Below are 17,674 nucleotides of genomic sequence, written 5' to 3'. Positions count from 1 at the left end.
GCTGGAAACTAGGTCTGAGCCAGGTGACCTGACTCTGTTTTATCTGCCTGTCCTATCTGCTGCTCAGGCCTGGCAGCTGATTCAGGACTCAAGGCTTACGGCCAGCAGATGGAATCCATTTCCCAAGAAAACCTGGGCTAACCTATCTCTTTGCTTGGGATATTTGCTTTGAATTGTACCAGGATAAATATATGGGGGCAGGAAGGGGGAGGGGGTGGTAAAAGCAGGTTTACCATTCATGTGGAAAAAGCCATGCAGGTTATGATTATAATAATACAAGAATGAACTCTGTTTCGTGTACTCACAACTGTAAACCTAGTGTTGCTCACCCCTGTATTGCAAACTTTTTCCTTCCTAAGTAAGAAAAGGCTACTGTAGGGACATTACCAGAGCTGAAACAAGTTTCAGGTGCCTAAATGAATTCTATTTGCCCACCAGGAACTTAGTAAACGCTGGGTTTTAGTTTTTAAGAAAATGGAAAAATCTGAAACTTTAAAGTATTTTTCCCCAGTGAAATAATGGAGATAAAGGGACGCTCTGGATTTGTCCAAATAACTTTGTATTGCTTCTCTTTGGATTATTATGTAGCACAAGTGTTTTCTTCCTGCCCCTAGAGTATCATTTAGCAGCCCTTTTCTTTCCAACTCCCAGGGCATTTTCTTTCCTCTGTTCCTATTGGACCATCTGTAGCCAGTCTCGCCATATTCAAAACCATCCTCCACATAGCCACTTGAGGGGTGTTTTCAAACTGAAATTGTATTATGTTATTCTGCTTTTTAAAACTCTTTAACATATAAGTCCTAGCTCCTCAAAATGGCCACCAAGGGCCTGGTCCCTTGAGAAAGTAAAAAGCACCCCAGGCAGCTAGCCTGTGGTGTTCCCACTGAACGTACTGTGCTCACAGAACAAGGATCAGACAGCTCCTCTCTGCAACCACGTCTGGAGCACACAGACAAGGATATTCTAAAATTTAAAAAATGACTAAATATGCCCATTTCCCAGCTAACATGGAAGACTATACAATTGACAATGCAAGCCCCACTTCATTCTTCCTTCTCCTAGATAAAATTATTACATGCCCAGTTACTAAGTCAGCCCTGTTTCTGATGGCACTCAATCCAGAATGGGCCTGCACTTTCTTAAACCCTCCTTAGAAAGACTCAGCAAGAGCCCCCATCCTGTCATGAGCCCTTCCCAACTCCCTTTTACTCAGCTGCTCCAGGAATCTTCTGCTGTCCATTCCCTTGCTAAATTTACCTTTTTTTTTTTTTTGGCCTAGGAATAAGTTATCAATAGTTTTGATCCATTGGCTTTAACATATCTCTTCCCTCCACCTGCCATTTCCTTGGCTTTTTTTTTCCTCCCCAAATCCAACTCTCATGTCAACTCGTGTAAACACTTCTAAGACCCTACATACTTTCTTGAGTCAAGTTCCCATTGTCTTGTGTTAACTCTGAGCTAGAGTGTGTGGTTGTAGAGACTCACCATCTGCCAAACATTAACAGTAGAAGAACAGGTTCAAGTTCTGGCTTTGGCAATACATGACCTTATTACGCACATCAGGGATGAACTGAAAAATGCCATACCCCCTGACTAATTACTATTTTCATTACTACCCATCGATACTTAAATGACCCTGAAAGCAACTGCACAACATCTACGGGCCTGGAGCTCAGAACAATGTCTTTTTCTTATTTGGAGCTTAATAAGACAATGCCCAAGATTACTAAATAAATTATGTTCATTTCCTTTGCCTTTTGCTTCCCTAGTTTGTAAACTGGTATCTATCAACTTTATTCTAGAGCACGGCTGTGAAACACTTATTGGCTCTTCAGGGACGGAACCAGCAGAGGGTCTGAAGAGGAGGCGCAAGTCTCAGTCCCCATACTCTCTCCTGGCCATTTGAACCGGCCAGACTGTCTCTACCTAAAAATCTGTGGTCATTCTCTGAAAGTTAATGAGATGGATGCAAAGACTCTCTAAGTCAGTGGTTCACAACCTGTGATGCACATTAGAATCACCTAAGGAGCTTTTACAACATACGCCTGCGTTCTACCCGCTCCAAATTCTGGCATGGGCCTGTTCATTGGTAATTTTTTAAAAATATATTTTTATTGATTTCAGAGAGGAGGGGAGAGGGAGAGAGAGATAGAAACAGCAATGATGAGAGAGAATCATTGATCGGCTGCCTCCTGCACACCCCCCGCTGGGGATCGAGCCCATAACCCGTGTATGCGCCCCTGACCGGAATCAAACCTGGAACCGTTCAGTCCTCAGGCTGATGCTCTATCCATTGAGCCAAACCAGCTAGGGCTCACTGGTAATTTTAAAAAGTTCTGTAGGTGATTCTAATAGTGCAGAACATCACTGATCTAGTTCTTGGCAGGAAAGTTCCTCTAAAAACAAAGTATTCTCCAGAGCTGCAGAATGGATAACAGAACAAGCATGGACAAATGATTGATAAATTATTAAATTTTATGAAAACCCCAAACACCTTCTCACAGGGCAGGATTCCTCCAAACCAAATAGAAGTAAATGATGGAAAGAATCATAATAAAATTCAAGCTGTAGAAATGAAAACATTAGCAAATTTGGAAATGTATACTATTGAACAGATCAGGGAATTTAGAAATGAAATAGGGCCAGAAGCTAATTATATGGAAATGTTTCTATTTGCACATTTCTCCAGAAGGCAAAGTAGAGATTGCAACCAATATATCTAAACAAGTGACAAGAATATTAAGTTTTCTATCATCCCCGAGTGCATTACTTTTCTCAGCGTGTTTTCTGTCCTAGTTCTTGTGAAGGTGAGAATAATATCAAACTCATTAATTGTCTACATTTTAGATACGATAAGACTTTAGTGGATGTTGTTAATTAAACTACAAAACAACTCCTCTTGCTGTGGTGTGCATACCAAGTTAGAGCAATTAATTCACTCGCTTAAACTGATCAAGATTTAATTACCATCACTCTGTGCAAATTACTCCATAATTAAAGTAATTTGGTTCATTCCACTTGCTGACAGTGTCATTGAACAGCCATTCACAGAACCAAAAGAAGTGATAATTAACTTAAAGAATAGCTCAGGGCAATTTTACATAGACAAGTTCACTGTTAGTTATTCCTAAAACACCTAAAATGGGGTAGAATTGGAAAAAGGAAAATTCTGAGAGAATTCTTAAACAAACATAATAAAAATAAGACTTCAGGGTTTTTTCCCTCCCCAAAATAAGATTCCCAGCAATTTAAATGATTGTGGTAGCTATCATTATAACCCAACCACAAATTAGTGTCATGGCAAAACAAATAGAACTTGAAAATAAATTAAGCACTTAAACACTGGTTAGAGCTAAAAACATTGTTGGGGATTACTGCCTACCTGGGGGTACAAAATATCCTGGTACAAAAGGAACACTCAGACTCTTTCGAGAGAGCAACCCAAAAGGTGTTTAAAAATTGCAAACCTCAAGTTTGAAAGAAGCTTTGGGACACACACACACACACACACACACACACACACACACACACACGGGCCATGGAGATGAACTGTTGTCTCTACTTACCTGTGGAGTCATTGTTTTATAGAGTACCTAATTCATTAGTTCTCCAACCAGAGGAAATGGAGAGGCTAGCTGGACCTGGGGCTAGGATTTGTCTGCCTAGATCAGTGATGGCGAACCTATGACACGCGTGTCAGAGGTGACACGCGAACTCATTTTTTTGGTTGATTTTTCTTTGTTAAATGGCATTTAAATATATAAAATAAATATCAAAAATATAAGTCTTTGTTTTACTATGGTTGCAAATATCAAAAAAATTCTATATGTGACACGGCACCAGAGTTAAGTTAGGGTTTTTCAAAATGCTGACACGCCGAGCTCAAAAGGTTCGCCATCACTGGCCTAGATCATGCCATTGTCACTGGTCAATGACTAATGCAAACTATGGCACAAGTGACTCTCCATTAATCAAAACATGGTGTGTTTTCCCATTCATGACATTTCCATGTATGCATAGAAAATTTAGCTAATGCATTGCTCAGCCTTCTCTTAGAAAAATTCCTTTTTCTTTACTGATCCCATTTGAAAATATGAGAAAGGATTGTACAACACTGTTCAAAACTGACGAACATTAGGTGTCAGTGTCTTTATTATGCTCACTGTGATATTGCAGAGACATTATTTTTCACCACTGCTCAGCAAAATCATCGAATATGCTTAATGCTTAATCATCACTTGTATTATTTCATTTTATTTTTCCCAGTTTCCTTGCATTACTGGTTTTTAAGAGCTTGTTTATGACTAAAGATGTTAACCATTTTCCATGCATTGCAAATGAAATAACCATTTTTCTTGTTATTGTTTTACTCTGGTGTGTTACTCTTTGGTTGTATCATACTTGTGTATTAAATATAATCATGTTCTGTTTAACAAAAAAGAAAATATGATAAGGGGATGTTAAAATGTCATTCGAGAGATAAGACATAACCTCAGAAGATTCTTACAAATTAATGTCATCTATTTCCTGAATATAATGAAAACAATTAAAATAAGGATCTATGGGCATTGGATTAAACGTAACAATAATTTCATCTGTTTCAATGGTCTCCAATACATTTAAAACTTTGTATGTGGCTTGCATTATGACTATTGGGACAGCACTTCTATAGATTATTGGCAAAAGGCTTTAATAAAGTGAAAAATGCTAGAAATTTTAAATAAGAAAGTAATAGGAATTTTAAATAAGAAAATAATAGGAAAAATAAAAGGAGGGGAATGATATGGTCACCTGAGTAGGTGTATGTACATTTTAGGAAAAGGTGTGAGAGTTATTAAAGGTACAGGTGTATAGAACATCTTCCTGTTAAATGCCCATTAAGAACATTTAGACTGAATACATCTCATGAATGAAGTAAGTAGTTATCAAGTACCAAGCATTGTGCTTGACACTAGTTTTCAAAAGCTTTATCCTCTTCTTACATCTCATTGGCCGGAACTGCTAATCCCCAGAGGATAATAGAATCACCATAAATCTGGGGGAAGAATCTACCTTTCAAGGAATCTCTACCTGTTACCTGAACAAAGTCTTGTTATTTTTAAGACAATGTTTTTATTTTTTAAAATCAAGATTTTTTTTAAAAGCGGAGAATGAAGGTAACATGGCTATATACCACAATGTGTGCCACAGTATCCAGGATTTAAAATGAGCAGGTTCACAGCAATGGATCCCTTAAATTAATAACTAAAAACATCATTCAGACAAAACCATCGCCTGGGTTCATTCACATTTGATCATCATCTTCCCAAAACTTCAACCACAGACATAGAGTCCCGTGTCAGCAAAACTGAACTTTAACAACATATTTCATTTAGGTTTGGATTAGGAAATAAAAATGGTTTCAAATTAAGATACACTGAAGCATTTGGTCTGGAACTGGGTAAACCTTAGCAATGACTTATTTATTGGAAGGAGGAAGGGCAGGTGAGGAGGATCAAAGCTTTTATAGAAGACTAGAGGCCCGGTGCACAAAAATTTGTGCACTTGGGGGGGGGGGAGGGGGACCCTCAGCCCGGCCTGTGCCCTCTCACAGTCTGGGACCCCTCGGGAGATAACGACCTGCTGGCTTAGGTCTGCTCCCCGGTGGCAGAGGGCAGGCCCAATCCCTAGGTGCAGCCCCTGGTCGGGCTCAGAGCAGGGCCGATTGGGGAGTTGGGGTGCCGCACCCTGTCATGCACAGAGCAGGGCGGATTGGGAGGTTGCGATGCCACCCTCAGTCACGCTCAGGGTAGGGCTGATTGGGGGGTTGGGGCACCTCCACTTGTCACACTCAAGGCAGGGTCCATGGGGAGGTTGCGGCGCCACCCCCTGTCACTCACAGAGCAGGGCCCATCAGGGGGTTGGGGCACTGCCCCCTGTCACTCACAGAGCAGGGCCCATCCGGGGGTTGGGGCGCTGCCCCCTGTCACTCACAGAGCAGGGCCCATCCGGGGGTTGGGGCGCTGCCCCCTGTCACTCACAGAGCAGGGCCCATCAGGGGTTTGGGGCACTGCCCCCTGTCACTCACAGAGCAGGGCCCATCAGGGGGTTGGGGCACTGCCCCCTGTCACTCACAGAGCAGGGCCCATCAGGGGGTTGGGGAGCTCCCCGTGTCAAGCACAGAGCAGGGCCAATCAGGGGGTTGAGGTGCTGCCCCCTGTCATTCACAGAGCAGGGCCAATCCGGGGGTTGGGGCACCGCCCTCTATCACCCACAGAGCAGGGCCAATCAGGAGGTTGGGGCGCCGCCACTGTCACACTCAGGGCAGGGCCGATGGGGAGGTTATGGCGCTACCCTGTCACACACAGAGCAGGGCCCGTGGGGGGGGGGGGAGGGGGGCGTCGCACCCTGTCACACACAGAGCCGCAGGGTGATCAGGGGGTTGGGGAGCTCCCCTCTATCAGGCACAGAGCAGGGCTGATCAGGAGGTTGGGGCGCCTTCCCCTGTCATGCTGATCCCGGTGCTGGGAGGCATATTACCCTTTTATTATATAGGATAGAGGCCTGGTGCATGGGTGGGGCTGGCTGGTTTGCCCTGAAGGGTGTCCTGGATCAGGGTGGGGGTCCCCACTGGGGTGCCTGGCCAGCCTGGGTGAGGGGATGATGGCTGTTTGCAGCTGGTCACACACCCTTCAGGGTGGGGGTCCCCACTGGGGTGCCTGGCCAGCCTGGGTGAGGGGATGATGGCTGTTTGCAGCTGGTCACACACCCTTCAGGGTGGGGGTCCCCACTGGGGGGCCTGGCCAGCCTGGGTGAGGGGATGATGCCTGTTTGCAGCTGGTCACACACCCTTCAGGGTGGGGGTCCCCACTGGGGTGCCTGGCCAGTCTGGGTGAGGGGCTGAGGGCTGAAGCTCCCAACTGCTCCTTTTTTTCTTTTTTCTTTTTTATTCTGGGCCAGTTTTAGCTCTGGCTCCAGCTCTGAGGCCTCTGGTGCTGAAAGCAGGTATCTGGTTTTTTGGGTTCTATAATCAAAACACTGTATCAACTCCAGCTCTGAGATCCCGGCTCGCTGAAAGCAGGTTTCTGGGGTTTTGTTTAGCTTCTATATTTGTTACAATGTTTCAAACTGCAGGCTCAGAGGCCAGCAAGGCAGGCGGGGAGCGTTGGTTTCCTCTGTCACTGAAGCAAGCAAGCCTCATGTTAGTTTCAAGCTGCCTGGCTGCCGGCTGCCATCTTGGCTGGCAGTTAATTTGCATATCGCCCTGATTAGCCAACGGGAAGGGTAGCGGTCGTACGCTAATTACCATGTTTCTCTTTTATTAGATAGGATAGATTTTCTTGGATACAATATACTTACGATTATATTTGTAATAAACTACCACAATGTCATAGCTTTCTCTGGTGATGAACTCTTTTGTAGCCACATCCATCATGGACTGATGTATAAATTTATATCTTTAAACACTTGTTCACAGGTGTAGTAACCCATCTTTTTAAGGCTTCTAAGGAGGTATTTTAGAATTTAGAATAGAGGAGTCCACGGACTTGGTTCAATAAGCTTTCTTACACAAGGATGGAGCACATTTAGTAATAGGTAGATGTAGACATTATTCATACTCACCTTGCACATTTAATACCATTAATTTGTCAGACCTAATAATATTAATTCATTCAAAAATGAGATTAAACCGGGCACCCCTGGCAGCCATAATCCATGACTGATGGCTCTGTGACATGGATGGCACAGCCCCTCCAGCAGAGCGAGCAGCGCACATGTGGCAGGCTGCAGTGAGAAACCAGCTAGTCTCTCCTGTCTTCAGTTAAAGCACCTTCAAAAAAATGTGCTTGTCTCTCTGCGCTCCTTGAATATTATATTTTAGCAGCCAAACTGACTATTTATACTTAAAGCCAACAGGGCAAAGTCACACAATTATTTTTCTAAACGGCATTTAATGGAAGTCAGCAGGTAAGAAGAGTCCAACCAGGCTCACAAAATGATGGTCGCTGCAGTTGACTTGCTTTCTGACCATGTAAATCGGGCGTCATTAAATGCAGCCGACCAGAAATGGTGCAACATGGTGTCACTCTGAATTATGAAGGACACCCACTTGTTTCTTATTTCCCTCTCTTCTTTGCAATATATTAACACACCATACCTACTTTTCTCTACTTTTATTCGCTTACTGAATGCCTCCTATGACTGAGGAAATGGACTGGAGCTGGGAATATGAAGATTAATAGGAAATGGAGATCTTTCCCATGGAGAGCTTTGCCTGTTGGGAGCCATTGTGTTGCATAGAAAAGAGCAAACAGCCGTACCGCAGTCTGGCAGCTCCAGCCTCTAGTTCTAGCTGGAGTTAGAATAACTAGCTGTGTGACCTTGGCCAAATTACTTAGCTCTCTGAGCTTCCATTTCCTCTTCTGTAAAACTAGAGGCCCGTTGCACAAAATTCATGCACTCGAGGGGTGGGTGTCCTCAGCCCAGCCTGTGCCCTCTTGCAGTATGGGAACCCTTGGGGATGTCTGACTGATGGCTTAGGCCTGCTCCCTGCCGAGAGCGGGCCTAAGCCGTCAGTTGGACATCCTTAGTGCTGCTGTGGAGGCAGGAGAGGCTCCCACCAACGCTGCTGTACTCACCAGCTGTAAGCCCGGCTACTGGCGGAGCGGCGCTCCCCCTGTGGGAGTGCACTGACCACCAGGGGGCAGCTCCTGCTTTGTTCCTCTGTTTGGTCAATTTGCATATTAGCCTTTTATTTTATAGGATGGAGATAACTACCTACATGCTGATCACATTGTCATGAGAATAAACTGGAAAAAACACATAGGTAAGACAATTAGTACAATGTCTAGCACATGGTTATTTTAAAAAGGATAGCTAACATTGCTTTTATATAAGGTTCCCAGCAAAGCATGCGCGAGGTAGACACTCCATAAATATTCACTCCCTTCTTCCTTGTTATTTAAATTGATAATTTTCTGGGCAATGGCCTTAGGCTGTGCTGAAGTGGCAGCAATTTATTTTGGGTGCTGTCCCCCTCTTCCTCTGGGAGAAGGTCCTCTCCCCATGCTTCTGTGTCTTCTGTTGGGAAAAGTTCTGAAATTTCTCCTGGCTGAAACATGTGAGTAAAAAACTGATGAGGAAATTAAATTCTAATGGTAATTTAGTCACCAGCCTATAGATAGGGAAGACTTCCGATTTTTTTCTTTCTTTTCATAAATGGATTAAAAAAGTATGTTCACCTAGAAAAATGGACTCCAGCCAAAAATACAAGTTTCAATGAGCTTAGATTTCCTGTAAGGTAGAAGCAATACACTGTCCACATACATGCGCATGTTTCTGACCTAAGCTAAGGGGCTGGGAAAAGCAACCCAAGTGAATTTGGGAAGCCAGCGCAGTGATGAAATCTAAGATTTCTCAGAAATAGTTTTAAGTGGGGGTAATCCTAGCTGGATGGTGCTTTTCTGTGGGTTTCTAAGCATAAGTCCAAACTTCACAAAGCACCGTCAAAGACTGGGTTGTCCAGTGTCCCAAGTATGGCAGCAGGTCCAAAAGGCTGGATACATGGGCCATGTAAATAACGGTAAAAGCAAATCAAGGCCCAGATGCTGAGACTTGCTCGCATGTCCCACAGCTGAAGAATAAGTAGTTGAACTTGAAGTAGTTTTCCACTTCTTGGCAGATATCCATTCAAATACATCTCATACCCCAGCTGCCTTTTATTCAAAGAACTTCGTGTTCTGGGCACTCGCTTGGCCCTCTGCTATGTCAGAGGAGGTGCTGTCCTGAGGCAAAAGGTGGGTGTGTTTGGGACCAGAGCGCCCAAAGTTCTTGACCTGCATGACTTTGGGAAGAATGGTTTTGTTGAAATGATCCGCCCTAACTGGTTTGGCTAAGTGGATAGAGCGTTGGCCTGCAGACTGAAGGGTCCCAGGTTCGATTCTGGTCAAGGGCAGGTACCTTGGTTGTGGGCACATCCCCAATAGGGGGGTGTGCAGGAGGCAGCTGATAGATGTTTCTCTCTCATCAATGTTTCTAACTCTCTATTCCTCTCCCTTCCTCTCTGTAAAAAATCAATAAAATATATTTTAAAAAAAAGAAAGAAATGATCCTCCAGGGTAGGTGCGCTGAAGTCTCTTCATCCTCAGCCATGAAGAAGGCACCCCTGGGATCATACTAGTGTAAGAACTTATATTTGCCCTTAGCAACTTTGTTGATAAAACTACTATTTGCCCGAAGCTCAGCTGGCCTCTCTTCCTCAGTCAGGTTTCACATGCATTCAGTTTCTGCTTTCTCCTTCTCAAGCGCTTCTCAATCTCCTCTGTTCTTCCTGATTCTCTTCAGCTCCCAAAGTTTCCACGCCTCATATTTCTCCTCATTTCATCACCAGTATTCAGTGCATCCAGGGATCTCTTGTTCTCCCCCAGCTCTTCCCTGGTCTCCTCTTCTACAATCTTGAGTGTGTACTTGCGCCTCTCCTCAGCCATGTGTTTTGCCTCCTGCTCCAACTCCTTCTGTTTCATTGCTTCCGCCTCATGTTCTTGAACTATTACTCGGTCCTTCTTTCGAATGAAGGCTGGTTTAAGGCGAGGCTCCATCTCATCTTCATCTCCTCATCCTCAGACTCTGATTCTGATTCCTTCCCAGAGTGTCCCCTCATCTTCCACTTTCATGACTTCCATCTCTTCCTTTGTTCTCTCCTGTGCTCTCTGACCATCATGCCAGAGCGCCACTCTATTTCCTCCTCAATGTTTCCCTCTTCTTCACTACTATCTTCTTGTTTCATGCACCACGCATCTCCTCCTTCTGAGTCACTTCCTCCTACCACTTCAGGTTCCACTAGTTTCCCATGTGGGGCCAATCTCTCTCCCACATCTTCACAGATACAGTTCTGCAAACGCCATCGGTGAGGGTCACCTTTCTCATAATTCCTCGTGGATGATGGTGAATGCAGCACACTTGGCTGCTGATCAGTTGAACATTAAAATAGCCTCTGCTTAGGGAAATTTTTTTAAAAAGGGCAGGATGCGAAGCCTTGCTACATTGCTAAGTGATGTTTTTAGAAGATTTGGAGACCATCTACATGAAAAGATTTCCCGACAGCTAGATATAGAAAACAATTACAAAAGTATTCTTGTCTGTTCTTCTAAGTCTTTGCTAATATGTTTTTAGCCCCAAACACCTGCCTCAAATCCTTTGCATTTAAAGTAGCAAATTATTGGGACTAAGTTTTGCTTTTTGCTGAAGTAATGTTTTTCCCTAGGGGACATGGGATGCTAGTAGATGAGATGAGGAATATTTTTGTAGTTGGAAAACAAATCATTTTTGTGAGCCTGTGTATACACACACGTGTAGACATAATAGCTGTGGAGGAAAGACTTTTTTAGACAGCCATTGATGAGCCAGACCTCTGGCAGAGTGCTGGAAGGAATGGGTGAAGCCATCACAAATATGACTTTTCTTTTAGGATAGTGACAAGTCCATCATAGGGAAACCCTATGGTTTAGTCAGAGTTTTTATGAGAGAGTCTCACTTTAATCTGTCCCTTGGTAGATCAAGTGTTTGTCTTGATCGGTCATGTGTGAAATATGAGCTACTGGTGATCATTGGTAAGACTTTCACTTAAACATGGTCTGAACCCATTTTGGCTCAACACTTATGAGGGATTCAAAGTTTGGCCATTCCCTCTCCTCTGGTCTCTTCTTTGTAATACATTTCCAGGGGTGTAGCTCACATTTTCATGCCAAGCCACTTCTGTATTGAGACCAGAGTGCTCACAGGGTCAGGCAGTTTCTTAAATTAGGAATCTTCTTGGGAATTGCTAATGATTAACAAACACACACACTAGATCCACTTTATCTGAAACCATTGCACTTGGTTACACATATCTGATCAAATGGGTGTAGTTATAACTACAAATAAAATAAGCAAAAAGAAAGTTTTACTTTTTAAGTTTTATATAAATAGCATACCTTTAATTCAACTCTCTAGGCTGCTTGGCTATTAACTAGGAATATCACTGCCATTATAAGAGTATAATTATTGTATTAATTTATGCCCACTGGTCAACTATATTTTCTATATTTGCCTCCAATTTCATCCAAAATATGATTTTTTTTATTGCTTAAAGTATTACAAAGGGTATTACATATGTGTCCTTTTTTCCCCCCCGCCTTTGACAGTCCCCTAGCCTCCCCTAACCCCCTGTGTCTTATGTCCATTGGTTATGCTTTATTTTGAAACATGGCCACATTGTCTTCACATGGGGCAAGGAAATGACGTTTTACTCATTTTATGATAAGCTAATAAAGTTTTATTCCAGTTTTTTTGGTTTTTTTGTTGTTTGTTTTTTGTTTGTTTGTTTTGTTTGGCCTTCCCCCCTCCCCTCCCCTCCCTTAAAGCTCTTACATTTGGGAACTTTGACTAAAATGCATATTTTAAAAGACACTACAGTGATCGAGACATTCTTTCCAGGGCTTTCTTTCAAATTTTAATTTGAAAATTACATCAGACTAAGCTAACATAGAGCAGTTCATCAGTGCTTTGCCTCATCTCCTGGCCTCTCAGTTCCAAATTTTCAGTCCAACAAATAGCAGTTTGGGGTGTTTCTTTATTATGGCATCTATCTGGCTGAAGGCTTCTGGAGGCTCTCTCTCCAGTCAGAACCACAGCATCTCAACACACCCGCATCCGTCGTCCTAGGGTGGACTCAAATGCAACTAGACTGTGTGAAATGTTTTCATTTCCTATTGACTGGTTGTGTACTTACCTTGTGTTAATCCCTTGTTAATGGACACTTTCTTGGAGCAGCTGAGATCGGAGTTGTGTTGTCTTTGTGATTCTAGCAGATTTTATTACTTGGATATCTTTGTTTTCATTATTTTGAGATTTGGGGATTTTGTCTGTTTCATTGATATCGATTCTCTCAGTGAGAGATGGCCGGGCCTCCCTCTGTTTCTGTTTGTGTTTGATCTACAAGCAGTGGGAGGGAATCCTCAGGCTGCAAATGTTTTGGTTCTGTGCTTCAACTGGGAAAGGCACGGTAAGAGCCATCAGCAGCTTTCTCAACTGAAAACAGATGAATGTGGCTTTCAACCTGGGTGAGGGACTAGCATTTTGTCATTTAAACGGCCTCAGGTGGTGTTCTGGGGCACTCATTTTGGGGGGCAATGTGGAATTTTGAAGAGTCTTGGCAACCAGTTTATGAGAAATCCAAAGAAAAATAACAGTCCCTTCCTTTAGTCGTTAGCTGTGCCTATCTGTAGCTGTGTGACTTTGGGCAATTCATTTAACCTCTCCAGGCCTCACTTTCATTACCTTTAACATGATGATACTAGACCTGGTGATATTTAAGTTCTCTCTCCCATTGATTAATATATGGAAAAGTAACATTTCTTATGCTCAGGTGCTTACATATTTCATGTCAATGACCTATACTTATTTCACTTAGCAACAACCCTGTGGTTAATTATCCCATTTGCCAATGAGATAACTGAGTTAGAATGTAGGTATATGTTCTGTAATCTGTGCTAGAGATATCGTTTGCTATATAGCTGCTTAGTACTGTATGGGGAAAGGGACCTTCTCTCCATTAGGGTTATAAACTCCCAGAGAGGAGAGACACCACTTTGGCAGCACCCCAAGCAAACTGGATCATGACACTGAACATGCACAACGCTGTGGGGTTGCACCAGGCACCAGGCCTACTTCAGATGGCAGTTAGGAGAACTTTGGCTCTTCACTGGGGATTCTAGCTGTTTACTGCCTTGTCATCTGACTAATTGCCAGAAAGATGCTCCTTTCTGCTCACGATCCCTTGTTAGGTAACCTATCCTTTCACTTATGTATCTCTTGAGAAAGGTTAAGCATTGACTTAATATGCATTTTTAAAAAATATTTTTTAAGTATCAGCATTAGTAAGGAATTTTAAAAATAGAAAACATGTTGGGGAAAAATTTAATAGCCACACAATTTTAAAAATCTAACCTAAATTGGCTACAGGTTTTACAATCGTAATAAAAATGCTGTCTGAGAATGCATGCCTCTGAGCTTCCCCTTCATTATCACTGGCAGTATGGGCTGGACGTCTGTCTGTCTGTCTGTCTTTGCAGGGGGTCTGGGCCAGGGGAAGTAGGGGAGCAGATGGGCAGGTCCAGACTGAGACAAGACGACTTAACTTGGATCCCTTCCAAACTGATATTCTTTACATTTAGGTTCAATATGTAGAAAAGGCTGAAGGCTTACGGTGGGAAGTTGGAGAACACCAACTGCTGGTGTCAACAATTCAGCCTTGGCTGCACAATCTCTAATTCCCGCCCAGCAAAACAAAACTGTGGTTAACCAAGCTCATTTTTCTTAGTTTGGAAACCCTCAAATGCCCCTCCTAGCATGCCCTTTGGGGTTTTGATCATTTTAAACTTGAAGCGATCTATCAAAGAATTCTTTCCAGCCTGAAAAGTGTTCTTGTTAAGTGTAGTTTTCTCCATCGCCTTCCAGTTCTGGAGATGCTACAACGGGGTTTTGAGCAGCTGTTTTGCTGAGCCACCCTTGAATCCAGCTCTGGGCCCTGATGATATGGTTTGATGCCCTCCTGCCGTAACTCCCTTCCATGGACTGACTTGTTGGGATGCTTGAAGATTACCATTAGAACTTCTCAGTGGATGGCATCTCTAGATCAGTCATTCTCAACTCTGACGGCACATCAGAATTCCCACAGGAGCTTTTTAAAAAAATCCCCAATGCCCAGGCTGCACCCAGACCGATACCTCAGAATCTCTTGACATGGAACCAGGCAGGAGACTCTTAAAAACACCCCAGAGGATTCCTGTGTGCGGCCAAGGCTGAACCCCATGGCTTGGGAAGGACTGTGCTTACATGGCTCTTACCTGGAGTTTGCACTATATTCATCTGGATCTATTTATCTGGCATTTTCGATACATTTATCTGTTGAAAATTTTGGCTGCTTCATCAGCTGGTCTGCGGAGGTCTGAAGGAAAAATGTTTCTATTTTTAAAAAGAGGAGTGGAGAGGAGCATGCAAAACCAGAGTGTAGCAAACCACAACAAACCGTGAGCTTGTGGTGATGCCAGCTCTGTACTCACCGGGGCTACAAGGGTAGCTAGCCTAAATGTGTGGCTAACCCCTCCTGGAGAAGCAATTGGGAAAATGTTGCCTTGTGGAAAACGAGGACAAGAAAAAGCTGGGGGAAGGGGCAGAGCTGGGCTCTGAGTCAAGGATTCTCCTGAGAGGCTATATTGGGGAGCAGAAGATTCAGAATGGCCCACGTCATTGTGCCCCTCCCCTCCCCCATCCAAGGTGTCAGTGCTCCTTTGGATGGAAGTAGCTGCCCATTGTCACACCCAGTGGCTTTCCATTGCTCTGCTCTATCTACACCCCATTCCCCTCCCAGATATCTACTTACTCAAAAAAATTTAGTAAGTGATATGCCAGGCTCTTTTCTAGGCCTTCGGCAATGGTTTCTTCTACTATAATACACATCAGAGTTACCTGGGGAATGTATTTTAAATTCTGCTTCTGCCCTGCCCTATATGATTAAAAATGAAGATTTCCAGCACTCACCCCAGAACTGTGATTCAGCAGAGCTGGGTGTGCAAAGAGAGCTGCATTTTTAAGATGTTCCCCCTGTGATTCTGATGAAGTCTGAGAACCTCAATTTGATATGCTATCCCAGAGGATATATATAGAGAGAAAGCTCATGCAGTCCCTGACCTTGAGGAGAAAAACAATTGGTATACCGAAGAGTTATGAGAGCCAGAGTGCAGGACCACAACATAGGGCACCCAGCCGGGAGCAGCAGGGGCCGGTCCCGCCTATTCTCCACTCATCCAGAGAACTCTGTCCTCTCCACTAGAAAGGGCCCATATGGGCTCGTCACAGCCTCGGGTTAACCCAAGACCAGGGTAAGATCCACAGAACATGACTTGCTATCTCCCAACTGGGCACTTTGGTGCTTGGTTTCTTCTGCCTCGTCTGCTCTTATCGATCTGGAGAATCCCATCAAGTCTTTAACATTCAGTTAAGTGACCCCTTCTGGATAAAATCTTTCCTGATCCTTCCAAAGCCTGGTTGATGCATCCTGTGGCTTTCATGGCATACGTTTTGCCATGTCTACATGTTTGCTGCTCACTATGTCTCACATGGTCTCCAGAGCAAGTAGTGCCTACCAATCTCAGTATTACTAACACCTCACTGGGCACGTAGCAGGTACTCAATAAACATTTGTTGAGTGAAGTCCTGAGGATAGAACAGGTGACCACTGGGCCCCTTACCACAGATAGGAGCACCCTGAGCAGTGGGAGTGAGATGGGAAGACACTCCCCTCCCTATACTCCAAGAATGAGGAACCGCCCAGCTGGCGTGGCTCAGTGGTTGAGTGTGGACCTAGGAACCAGAAGGTCATGGTTCAATTCCCAGTTAGGAAATATGCTCAGGTTGTGGGCTCATCATTGATGTTTCTATCTCTCTCTTTCTCTCCTTTCCTCTTTGAAGTCAATTAACAAAAGTTTCTTTTAAAGAATAAGGAACCATGGGATGCGAGCATCGCTCTGTGAAGACCAAGGCATCCAGCATGCTGACAGATGCATTTCCTGCAGAGCTCACAGTCCCAAAGACAGCGCTACCCAACAAGCCAAGAATGCATGTGTAGCAAATAGAAATAGCTGATACACAGTGGCTTGTGTACTGGCCCTCACTCTAAGCCAGCCGAGGGCAAACTACGGCCCGCGGGCCAGATCCGGCCCGTTTGAAATGAATAAAACTAAAAAAAAAAAAAAAGACCGTACCCTTTTATGTAATGATGTTTACTTTGAATTTATCTTAGTTCACACAAACACTCCATCCATGCTTTTGTTCCGGCCCTCCGGTCCAGTTTAAGAACCCATTGTGGCTCTCGAGTCAAAAAGTTTGCCCACCCCTGCTCTAAGCACTCACATGAGTGACTCACCTATTGTCCCTATTTCACAGATGAGGAAACCAGGGCAGAGCATTTAGTTGATGTACCCAAAGATGTTTCTCTCAGAGTGACAGGATTGCAACTCAAACATGGGCAGCCTGGCTCCAGAGTCTGGTTTAACCACTGTGCTTAGTGGTCTCTATAAATATTGGAAAGTGTTCATTTTTTTTGGCAGAAGTGGGGGAGAAGCTTATCATTTGTGCAAAACCCAATGTTTTCATTGTATTAACTTTTCGTATCACTAAAAATTGTTTAAACCTCTTTGCCAATCCATTTGCGGTAATGATTCATCATCTTCAGGTATTTAATACCACCTCCAAATCTATATTAATTCTCTAATATAGAATTCAACATTTTTGTTTACCTCTTCAGCTGCTACATGGGGAAGCAAATTGACTGTGTAGAATCCTTTCCAGTATTTTGTATGATTTTATAGAATAAATTATTTGTTATTTAAGCTTAGTTTTCAATGCTCTCCACTGAGTTTGCCTTTTTTACTCCTTTTCATTGCTTCAAGGTACTCATTGGAAAGGATTTAAAATTATTGCTTAGAATGCTCTCTCCCTCAACCAAGAGTTTTAAAGAACATTATGTATCCAATAGCCTGTTAACTCACCTTTTCCATTTAACTATCAGAAGTTACTCATGCTTAATGTTTGAAGCAGTAAAGAAAAAAAGCTTGTATATTAATGATTTCAGGAATCAATGCAAGTGAGCTCAGGG

General features: G+C 43.4%; 1 pseudogene; it reads right to left on the bottom strand.

Annotated features, from left to right (window-relative positions):
* Window positions 1-9,485: 9,485 nt before the first annotated feature.
* LOC118678647 overlaps window positions 9,486-17,674 on the bottom strand; it is a 29,155-nt pseudogene continuing 20,966 nt past the window's right edge.

Source organism: Myotis myotis, unplaced genomic scaffold (genome assembly GCF_014108235.1).
Source record: "Myotis myotis isolate mMyoMyo1 unplaced genomic scaffold, mMyoMyo1.p scaffold_m19_p_1, whole genome shotgun sequence".
Classification (NCBI taxonomy): Eukaryota; Metazoa; Chordata; class Mammalia; order Chiroptera; family Vespertilionidae; genus Myotis; species Myotis myotis.
The sequence above is the reverse complement of the archived record's forward strand: the minus strand, read 5'-3'. Positions and strand labels throughout refer to the sequence as shown.